Here is a 7,787-nt window from a genome sequence, read left to right as displayed (position 1 = left end):
AAGACACAAACAAATAAACAAACAAAAAAGGGAAGCTCCAGAGCCTGAGCTATAGCACAGCAGTAGGGCATTTGCTTTGCACATGGCTGCTTCAGGACGGACCTGGTTCGATCCGGCTTCCCATATGTCCTTCCCGCCCCCCCCCCCCCCGCCCCCTTCCAGGAACGATTTCTGAACGGATAGCCAGGAGTAATTTCTGAGCATCACCGGGTGTGGCCCAAAAACAAACAGACAACAACAAAAAGGGAGGGAGAGTTCTCTGCAGACTCCTCAGAAGAGGAAACTTTCCTTCTAATAGAGCAGAGAGATATTTTGACATAACCCTTCTGTTTTAAGAATGAAAAGGAGCTCAGGAAAAGACCAAGTGATTCAACCTTATAGAAGGAAATGCTTCCTGTTAAATGGCTCAGCTTCCCAATGGAAATGAACTAAGCACCTGCTCTGTTTCTTAGTGAATAGTACAGCAGAATTGAGAAAGCTCAGTCGCTCGCTCTCACCACTTCGGATTAACTGAAGTAGGTGTGAAAAGTGTTCCTAGGAATAGAAACCTTAGGTTCGCATTCACTCTTGCTTGGTGGTGCCATCCAACCATCCAATGGCCACTGTGCAGAATGGCTCTGGATGCACCTGGGAGTCAAGGCTGATGCTGAAAAGGGAGCAAAACAGGAACCGAGAAGGGGTCCCGGTTCTAAGAACCAATATCTTTATTAGCTGGACACCCTGCCCTCATCCGAAGAGCTCAAAGACTCGGTGACAGCCAGATACACTATAAACATTCTGACGGGAGTTCGAGTCTCTTTAGGAAGAAGAGCAGTGCTCACAGTTGCCTTTGCCAGCGGTTCTGTTTTCAATTCCAGCCCAAGTGCGCCCATCACGGTGACCCTGCAGCTCCTGTGCATCTCCCAGGGCCCGCACCAGGCACTCGTGGATTGAGTTTCCTTTCTTGGGCTTGTAGGGTTGAGCCCTTTTTGTTTCCCAGAAAACACACACACACACACACACACACACACATCAGGCTCACATGATTTCCAGATTTTGTTCAGTTGTACACACACACACACACACACACACACACACACACACATCTTTTTATCCCCCCACCCCAGGCTCACATGCTCCCTAGACTTTGTTCAATTGTACACACACACACACACACACACACACACACACATCTTTTTATCCCCCCACCCCAGGCTCACATGCTCCCTAGACTTTGTTCAATTGTACACACACACACACACACACACACACACACACACACACACACACACATCTTTTTATCCCCCCACCCCAGGCTCACATGCTCCCTAGACTTTGTTCAATTGTACACACACACACACACACACACACACACACACACACACACACACACACATTTTATCTCCCTTCCCCCCCCCCCCCCCCCCCGGCTTGTGTCCCGTGTCCTCCTGGTCTGGAACTCTGGCTCTATCACTGCAGGCAGAGGGACATCACATCATTGCGTTGCCGCAGTGACCAGGAGCCGACCCGACAGCGTGTGTGTGTGTGTGTGTGTGTGTGTGTGTGTGTGTGTGTGTGTGTGTGTGTGTGTGTGTGTGTGTGTGTGTGTGTGTGTGTTTGGGGGAGCAGCATGGGTTTTCCTCTGCAAGGTCAGAGCTTTGGTGGGACGGAGGCCAACAGCGCCAGAGAGCTTGAACACACGCCTAAATGACAGAATGATTATCGCAGCGCGCTGCGGATGCTGATTATCCCCACTGTAAAAGTGAGGGTGCCTCGTCTGGCCCTCTGCAGAAGCTACCCACACTCCTTCGCTCCGCGCCCCGAAACAAAGACGACCTGCGGGGCTGGGGCGGCGCTCCGGCTCCCACAGCTCCCCCTGGCGGCGCCTCTGCGCACAGCGGCAGAGCGGTTAGTCTGCAGCCGCTGGCAAAACGAGGCTTCTTGCACAATCCCGGGTCTAGGGCGCGGGCTGTCACCCTGGAACGATGAAGCCCGTTCTGAAGTTTCCCATTTTAACGTTTTTGCTGTCTAGGCAGAAAAGAAGCTCGTCTCTAGCACAGATATTTTTCTCCAATGTATCAAAGAAGCAAGTCATTTCCCCCTCTGCTTACAGAAGGAGCTGGTTGCAGAGCTCACACTTTCGTCCTTGGATTTGAACCGTAAGGGTGGTAGGGTACTTCCATATTGTTTGCACCAGCATTTCTAGAGCATCTTTTTAGAAAAGTGGATGAATCAACTGGATTTGGGGATTGTGCAGTTGTCAGAGCAGAGTATGCGGTTGTATACACACACACACACACACACACACACACACACACACACACACACACACACACACACACTGCAATAGATTGATTATAAAGGAAACAAAAACCCTGCTATCTAACTAGGCCTCATGAAACAGCTGAGCATTTTATCAACTCAAATGTGACCGCTTCTCCTGACTGACACAGATGGCTTGGGGCAGTGCAGAAATGGTTGAGAGCCAAGTGCGAGTGTCTCTGGGGCTATCTGCCGTTGCTCCAAGTAACTGCAGTCAGAGGAAGTACAGAACCTTCATTCGAGGGGGTCCTGGCACTTGTAAACGGCTCCACTTGTTTGAGGGGTGAACTTGAAAGTGTGCAGCCCAGATGTCAATGTTCAGAGCCATTCTGCGGGGCACAGCTGTGGTCTCCACGTTGCCACTCTGCTGAGTGGGGCCCACGCCCACAGCTGCGTCCAAGCAAAGCTATTTGAAAGGCAGTCCTGGGGCCAGCTGCTGGGAAGGAGTAGTTTATTACACAAAATAAAACAAAATGCGGTGCATCTTTCCAGTTTCACCATTGGCCTTGGGGAAAAGAAAAGTTTTCTTTTTCACCTTTTCTGTACCAATTGCTCACACTTGAGTTTAGAGAAGATCAGGAAAGTTTTCTCTCTTATGGTGTTGCCTCCCTGTCTGACCTAGCATTTACCCTAACCAGCTACTGTTTTTCTTTTTTTTGGGGGGGGGGGCGGCAAATGGAGAGGACATTGTCACTTACTTCTTAGGGATGCTAGAGAGCGCTGGCAAAGAGGTGAGGTTTGAATGAAATGTTCACTCATGTCAAACAAAGATAATGAATAGTCTTTGGGTCCACTGTTAGCATTCCCAGTTTTTAGAATAGACTTAAAAGTTAAATCTGAAAGACTTTAGATGTTGTGGAGTAAATAATAATTTTTCTACTCTAAACATACTTGATAAGATATAAAAGAATCTGATCAGATGACTTGTCTGAACAGTTTGGCTATAAATAGGAAGTTCTTACCTCATCATTTTTGGTATTTGAGCCAATTTAATCTTAAAAGGAAATCAATCTAATGTCCCTTCAGTGTCTCTCTGGCCCCTACTATATCAAATGAGACTTTTTGAATCTAGCAAAACGAGTTTTCTCTCCATAAAGGAGAGTTCAGTGTGGATACTAGAGTGTTTCTATGACACTTTGCATGTGAAAGAAACATGAACTAAACATGATCAGCCGGATGTTTTGTCTACTACAACGCTAAGTAGGAAGCTCTTTGCCCTGTCTGTGGATACTTGGTGTCATATAGATGAAACACTTTGATGAATAATTGAGTTTTTTCTTCAGATATTTCTGATATACAGTAACAGCTGAAGACTAGTTCAAAGTTAAGATGGAGAAAATGAAGAAGCGATATTCTGACAGAGAAGTAAAAAGCAAGGAGGAGGACCTCACCCTACTTATATGGGTCATAGTTGTCTGGTGCAGAAACATGGTGCACCTTAGACTGAAGAAGATGCTATTTCCTGATGGCAGTGACCCCAGACAGTGCATGTGACTTGATCATCAGAGCATGGACTAGATTTTAAAGTCCAGTCTTCCCTTAACGCTAACTTTTGTGCAGTGTACAGACCACACAACTACCTGGTGATCCCAGAAATTCATCAAGAGGACAAAGAGAAATTGTTCAATCATAAGTCAAAAGTGGATATGAAGGAGTTTTACTTTGTGCAGACTCCCCCAGTATACAACCCAGAGATCATCTTTTGTCCCAAACAGAATATATACCCTTAATTTTTCTTAAGGCAAGTATAATATTTGTTTAAAGTCATGGAGAGACTTGCTATTAATTCTGGAATTTTTTGGTGCCTTTGCTGTTGGTTGCATTTTCTCTGGGTCAGTTGGGAAGATCTGGGAAGTTCTCTGTTACGCTGTTTGATAGTGGACCTGTTAACTTTTCACTTTCCTAAATCTTACTCCCATCTGCCTATTCCACTATCCTTCATTGTAACAAAAGGTGTTTAATTTTTTTTTCTATTTTAATTAGCACAAAAATCCATTTTGATTGGGGGAATTGATGTGGCTTATTGGCATGAAGATTTTTCTTCCCTGCAAGCCCTGGGTGTAATAGAAACGTCTTGTGTGGGGGTGACATCTGCTTTGATGCCACAGACGCTCTGTTTGATGCTGAAAGAGCAGCCATTGAGCTGAGTCCTGGTCTCCAGGGAACATTTTGCATTGTCCTTGGTGGAGTGGGGGAGGTTGGTGGTGAACAGGAGAGAGTGGTGCGGAAAGTGATGGCTGAGAAACAGCATAGCTGGGGATTTCATGTTTATATTTTATTGGACTGATTTTGAAATGCTCATTGTTCACACCCTGCACCCAGGAGGGCAGGAGACCTTGACTTTCTGCCATCAGTAAGTAGTAAGGCATTGTGCATTAGCACAGCCAGTTGAACATTTCCAATGCCTCTTGCCAAAGAATTAAGCTGAAATTAGCTCACAGTTGGTAACAATTTGATTTCTGGTTTCACTTTAATCAGTGAGGATTAATGGTTAATTTTTTTTATTTCTAATCTCATTTTAGCCTGACTAACAAAAGCTGTCACTTATGTGAAAATTGCTAAATGAAGAGGGATTTATAGGCTCTTGGAGAGAATAAAAGCTGAGGAGCTAAGACCTGCTTCTCAGACCATAAAATGTTCACATTCTCCTGGTGGTCCTCAGACTGCTCAGAGCTGACTGCTTCGGGGCCCAATCATGTTTGCTGCCACCACAGCTGAGAGAGCTTGAGCATGTGTGTTCCTGAGGGCTGCCATGCCCCAGCAGGAAGGCAACAGGCTTCCCAGGGAAAAGGAACATTCCAGAGCACAGGGGAAAGTGGGATTTGAATTGTGTGCTGAGAGCTACCACTTACATACAAATTTTGCGTTTTTGTCCCTTTTCCTGCAGCCACCTGGATTAGAAATTCTTAGGATGCTCTTTCCTGCCAGTTGGTCCACAGATGAATGGGACCTTGGTTAAGCCTGTTGCACTCTCCTGGGGTTTCTCTTGTGTCAAGTGAACAAACCTCCCCTCATCTTGGAAGTGTCACTTTCTTGTGTTCCTGCCAACAGTGATTTCCACCATAACCTTCTTCCCTGGAGAACTCTCCAGACTATCTGTTCCTTGGCTTCGACTATCAATCTTCAAATGTCAACTTTTCTTTCAGAGGTGATATCATCTATAATCCTCTAGTTAAACATTTGTTTCTCTAGTCAGAGTCATACACTCAGACACAGATTATTGTTTTTTAAACAATGTAGGGCATATCACACATTTTTCACACGCTACTGAATGGTTCACTCAGACCTTACTCCAGCCCTCTTTCCAGCTTCCTATATAATCAGGGTGACCATGCAGCAAAGGTGAATGTAAGTCTTTCCTGGGGAAGACTTCTATCTCTACATTAAAAGTGAAGAAGCTTCATGAAGAGGTTTTTGCTCATCCCTCTTTTTCCTGCCTGGGAGCAGCCAAATTTACATCACATCAATGACAGTAGCATTCTAAGCACAAAAAGAGAAGCCACGAGTGATGACATGGAGCAAGGGCACCAGCCCTGCAATGTCCATCCTAGAAGTCTTTACTACCTGAGAAACAAATTCCTGTTTGGTACTAAGCTTCTGTAGACAAATTTATGCTGCATGCACTTATGTACCAATTCCTGTTAATACAATTATGGTATTGGATAAGGTCTAGAATAGCATTTTTCCAATAGCAAGTTACAATCCAATATAGAATTAACTTAAGATCTATATGCAGAGGGACTTAGATGATAGAGATGATTATATAGTTAAAAGGTAGGCTTAAATAGAAATGAAGTACTTTACAAAGCTACCTAATTTTTCCCATCCAATACAATTTAATATAGTTAGTTTTTTTTTCTCTGATGCAAAACCTCAAGGAAAAATTGAGGGCATTCTTGCTCTTAGGGTGGAAAAACTGACATTTTTGTTAACCCAAATATTATAGAGAAATTGAGTGAGGATGTTCAGGATGGGAAAGATTGAAAGATTAGAGGAAATGAATGTGGCTTGATGGAGGCAAGATGGATGGGAGAACCTGTCTATTGGGGAAGCCCATAGAGACAATGTATAATGTGAAACAGGATAGTGACAAGCTCCTTATGTGGAGAACACACGTGTGTCAACTCACAAAAAGACTAGGTACTGAGTGGATGCTTAGAATCATGGCTTTGAGAGGTTAGAATGCCAAGAATGGCTTGAACTGTGTGAGAAAAAGATGAGAGGCTGTTCTTTCAGTTTATTCAACCAGTACTTCCTGAAGTTGTCAAAAGCACTTCATTTTCTATCTAGAGAGATGATATGGTCTTGCATGTAGCCAACTCTGAACATCACCAAGGGTCACTCCTATGCACAACTCCAGGAAATAGACCCTCAGCACTGTTGATCATAATTCAAAAATAAAAACAAAAGAGAAAGCTAAAAAAAAAACACCAAAAAAGGACTCAGATTAAGGTGACCATGAATTAGGAACATGAATTTTAAGTTGGGAGCATACCACTTCAATTCTTGGATTCTTACAAATTCATTAGAGACAGAAAAAGCCCCCAATATGATTGATACTGGATTTGCTTTGAGATGAAGGAACTTGTAATTCATATAACTAGGACAAAGATAGGCCAGGATTCATTGTTGTGTGAAAACGCTGGATAATCCTATGTCCTGGTCCCTTGACTAAAGATGAATTCATCCTGCAGTGTTACCTTTGAGAGCATACAAGTACAGGAGAAGCCATCAAAAGACCTTAGAGAGAAGGGTCATATTTGTCTTCCATCAAACTAAAGATAAGGAATAAAGAAGTCAGTTACCCTTTCTGGTGAGGCTTCAAAATCTTATGTGCAGGTGAAAAGGACTTTGCAAATCAACTGACCACTACTCAGGTGATGCTCCACCTCACCATTGCACACAGTCAAAATACTTTGATTTAAGCATTTCTCAGAATCCAGGGCACTCTGTGAGCATAATAGGGCTAATGGGAAGTGAGGTCACAGGCTTTGGCTTAAGATCCTCCTAACACCCTCTAACACAGAATGGTCTCCCTCATCTATGGGTTTTGAGAAAAATGAAGAACAATGATTCTCAGAGACAAAATAGAGGAGGACTGAAGGGTCCAGTTCCTGACATGAAGCTCACCACAGGGATCGTTTAGTGCAGTCACAGAAATAATTACACTGAGAACTATCATGACAAAATGTGACTGAATGAGGGAAGTAGAAAGCCTGTCTAGAGTAGAGGCCGGTGTGGGGTGGGGAGGAAGGACACTTGGGATATTGGTCATGGGAATGTTGCACTGGTGAAGGATTTGAGATACATATATATTAAACAAATAAAAAAAAAAAAGAAAAGGAAAGATAAGGCCTCCCAATTCTTACCACAGGCTGTGTTCTTTACACTGACTGTATAGAAAGAGGAGATACAGTAAATGCACCCCATATACACCTCAACACAGGCCCTTTGCCTGGTCTGTATTGTAAATTGGGGGAACGACA

The 7,787-nt window shown here is 44.0% G+C and overlaps 1 non-coding gene across 1 annotated transcript; it reads left to right on the top strand.

Annotated features, from left to right (window-relative positions):
* The first annotated feature begins 7,653 nt into the window (after window positions 1-7,653).
* Window positions 7,654-7,787, top strand: LOC126010120 (small nucleolar RNA SNORA51). Its single transcript, XR_007496256.1, has one exon. It is a non-coding gene; the product is annotated as a small nucleolar RNA SNORA51 (small nucleolar RNA).

The sequence above is a fragment of the Suncus etruscus genome, chromosome 5 (genome assembly GCF_024139225.1).
Source record: "Suncus etruscus isolate mSunEtr1 chromosome 5, mSunEtr1.pri.cur, whole genome shotgun sequence".
In the NCBI taxonomy this organism is placed as follows: Eukaryota; Metazoa; Chordata; class Mammalia; order Eulipotyphla; family Soricidae; genus Suncus; species Suncus etruscus.
Note: the sequence above shows the minus strand (reverse complement) of the source record. Positions and strands in the feature narration are given on the sequence as shown.